The sequence below is a fragment of the Eretmochelys imbricata genome, chromosome 2, assembly GCF_965152235.1.
Source record: "Eretmochelys imbricata isolate rEreImb1 chromosome 2, rEreImb1.hap1, whole genome shotgun sequence".
Classification (NCBI taxonomy): domain Eukaryota; kingdom Metazoa; phylum Chordata; order Testudines; family Cheloniidae; genus Eretmochelys; species Eretmochelys imbricata.
Window position 1 is genome coordinate 66,087,633 of NC_135573.1, and position 3,878 is coordinate 66,091,510.

The 3,878-nt window shown below is 40.4% G+C and overlaps 1 non-coding gene across 1 annotated transcript; it reads right to left on the bottom strand.

Moving 5' to 3' along the window:
- Window positions 1-2,904: 2,904 nt before the first annotated feature.
- Window positions 2,905-3,039, bottom strand: LOC144261706 (U4 spliceosomal RNA). Its single transcript, XR_013345400.1, has one exon. It is a non-coding gene; the product is annotated as a U4 spliceosomal RNA (small nuclear RNA).
- Between the last annotated feature and the right edge of the window lie 839 nt (window positions 3,040-3,878).

Here is a 3,878-nt window from a genome sequence, read left to right on the forward strand (position 1 = left end):
CCCATCCCATACTCAGTTTGACATCAGCAGAGTGGAAGGTTATTTTTCTTTCTACATGTAAGCAAACAGGGAAATGAAATTATTTCTGTTGCTTGTCATTTCGTTTAAAAGCTTAAGCCTCAACTGCCTGAAGTAAAAGACCCAGCTCCGTGTAGCAGGTACACTAACCTCTAGACATGACCCAGACACCACTAGAGAGGGACAGAGTGCCATACTGATGATGGTTATGGGTGACACATGCAGAGGGTAGGTTCATTGAAGAGTGGGAGAACTGAAGGAGCTCCAGAATGTTACGCGGCAATCCTGCTGCTTTGCATTGGTGGAGACACGGTAATGAGAGGCCTATCAAGGAGCTGAACAAGAAAGAAAGTGGACGATGAAAGATTCAGGAGGTTCCTGGAGTGGAACAGAAAAGACCAGGAGGAGGATCGTAGGAGGTTGAAGGAGTACTTACAGCCTGATCTAGGGCATGTTCCTGCACCCTTTGAAGCTCCCATTGACTTCAAAGGTGCAAGACTGGCCCTACAGTGTGGAGGCAGGAAAGTGAAGAACCACTCACTCAGGTCGCAACTTGGCCAAACACTGAAGCTTTGCTTAATGTTAAGCATGAGCTTAAGTCCATCCCTTTTTGGCAAAGCCCAAAGCATATGCTTAAGTCCCACTGACTTCAGTTAATGGATAGAGAATGACAAAATGAGCATGAAAATGAAAAACAAAATTGGAGGCCACAGTTTGACATGACACCTTGTTCAAGCTGTGAAAAAATAGATCAAAGCATGTTGGATAGAAAAGAGATGGGGAAGCTATTAGCTGAAATATGAATGCTGGATGGAGGAGAGGATAAGGATGAGATAGTTATCAAGCGTGTAAATTAGAGGGGGTGGCTGCAAGCTGAAAAAACAGAGATCACAGGGCAAAAAGAAGGGCTCTTTTCTCTGCTTGATGCATGAGTGCATTACTCCCATTATTGTTAATTAGAGAAGCCAACAGTTGCCATAAGTGAACTGAGGGGTAAGAGTCCAATTTCTGAAATGAAAAATCCAGTGATGTTGCTAAACTATGGAGAACAACTGGAATCAAGCAATGATAACAGTAGTAGGCTATTTGGGCACAAGATAGAGGGTTTGTTCCTACACCATTGAAGTCAATAGCAAAACTCCCATTGACTTCAATAGTGTAAGATCAGACTCATAGACATCAGGTAAAATGAGAAGAAGAAAAAAGTGGTTATTACCTACCGGTAATTATTAGTCTTTTAAACTGGTCTATGCTGTATCTTTGAGACCTGTTTGCTGCTCTCAAAACTATAAGGAGCCATGCTGTGATCCATTTTATGGAATAGGATCAGCACCAAGTCCCGCACAGAGGTGTCAATTCAACCTTATTCAGCAAAGCACTTAAGCACATGTTTAAATCCTGTAGATTTAAAATGGTTGCAGATTAGATTATGGGCATATTCCCAAATAGAATGTCCTCCAGTAAGATTTAAATATGTGCTTAAAGGTGTTCATTTTCACTGTGTATTTTGTTGTTCATTCATTCATTTTTTTTTAATTCTTATACTCACAGACCAGTACTGGACCATCAGAATGATTAGTATTGTAGTTATGGTATAGGGCCTGGTGAAAAAATGTCACACCCCCCTTTTTCCCCGTCCCAGGTTACAAGAAGATGTTGCTTAGCTAATAGCAGCTGAATGAAGAACAAATACAAAGACATTTTTATTTCATGCAATGTATGGAATTCCCAGCCCCAAGAGACATTGAGTGAAACAGTGAATTTTATGACTGGATTCTAAAAAGATATAGACAAATTATGTGGCCCTTACTAGCATTTGCATTTAAGATAATAGAGTATAATAAATATTATTAAGCACACGTCATGCTTGCTGTCAGGAAGGATGTTTTCTTATAAGGTTAGCATTGCACAGTTGCCCAAGTGCACAATGTTTTTGTTGTGTATTTTGGCTTTTGACATTTGCAGCCAGGCTCTGGTCACAACTGGTGGCAGAAGGCTAGATCTGATGGACCAATGATGTGCTCTAGACTAGCTTTAAATTGCACAGCCCACGTATGAAACTGAATTTCAATATTTATCGAATATTCCAAACATTCAAAATTGCCATGAAGGAAATTCTACTTGGAAATATGCCTATAGCCTAATCTGCAGTCCCACCTTCTGGTCTCCCTTCCAAAACCATGTTTCATTGATGGACAGGCTGATTTTAGAAGCCAGATGTGTTTTTTCAAACAAGAAGCTGTTGATCTAATAGGGGGCAGAAATCCTGACAAAAGACCAAAAAAAAAAGTGTTGTTCAAGTCAATGTTTGAATGGGGACAAAATTAAGAATATTTTTTCTAAAAAACATCAGTTTTGCACTTGAATGGCTCTCTGGTATTTACAAACTCACAAGCCTCTCCTAATGCATTTAGCAGACAGAATTTCTTGGGGTTTTTTTGTTTTGTTTTTTTTTAAATAAATAAAAAAACAGATGTCCTTCTTTTACTATAGAGAGACACCTAGCACTGTATTCACTATTTGCTGCCACAGAGGTTACGGGCCTGGTCCTCTGTGTAGTCATTTACATATGTAGTGATTTACATCTGTGCAAAGAGGGTGTCAATGTTGTGCACCCCTTTTACACTGAATGACCTGCAGGGTGCAGGGCTACAGTGCCTCGGGTCCAATACATCTGTCTAGCTAATTACCAGAGGGAGACCAAGATCTGTTTGCACAGGAGTTATGGTGCAAAGGAAGAGTCAAGCCACTGGCAATAACCTCTGTTTCTGTGTGGCTGATTTTTGGCATGCACTTATAGAAGACAGAAGCATGTTCTCACTAGAAGGGAGCGTGGAAAATGAGAGGAAAGCTACACCAGATGTAAAGAATCATTGACTTGAAGTGCAGTTCAGTATGTGGGCAAAAAGTGCATCGTCCTTGAGAGTGTTGCAGATGAGAGCCTCAGCTAAAGTTTTCAATTAGCAATAATCATGCCTCAGCTTAACCTCACAGATTATGATGCTGCCACTGCACATGGCCCATGAATCCAACAATTTGATCACCTCTGTCTTAAATTATTAGCTTTACCTTCACTTTTCTGATCAGTTATTTGGCTCATTTGATTGTGGTTGGGTTGTGCTAATATATTTATTTTAGCTGACATTATATGTAGCTGAATTGTCTGCCTCCAACAAGTCAAAAATGAAAGAAATGGAATAACAAAAGGAAATTGTTAATAATCCACATATATATTGTAAGAAATAGAATCATAATAATAAATGCTCAAAAAATTCTATTAGTGTTTAATCTTTCATACATTGGTATACTTTTACATTCACTGAAAAAGATAATTTAGGTAGGAGCAAAAGCAGCCCTTCAAATCTTACGAAAATATTTCCCTTCCCCTGTGCCTTAATTTCTGCTCTTTTAAATGGTCAGTGACCCCAGCGATGGCCCTTGTGTGCTCCATAACTGAGTACTATGCACCAGTATGGACCAGAAGAAGCCATACTCATCTTGTTGATGTCCAACTGAACACTACAATGTGGTGCATCACTGGAACCCTCAAGTCGATCTCAACATCTTGGATGCTGGTGCTGTTGCACGTTGCTTCCCCCATCCATTTGCTGCAATGCCACAACTCTTCAGGAATTCCAGTGGATCGTGGAAAATGAATGTCTCCCCATCCACCAGGACCTTAACAACGCCCCTCATCACTGGCTGAAGTCGCACAAGACCCATACATTTATGCAACTTTTGGACCCATACATTTATGCAACTTCAACCCTGATGAAGCTTGGAAAGCCAAATGGAGTTCACAAGAAGTCACAACTAAACACCTTGTGAAAGACCCGACGCAGAAGGACCCTGGCTTTGAT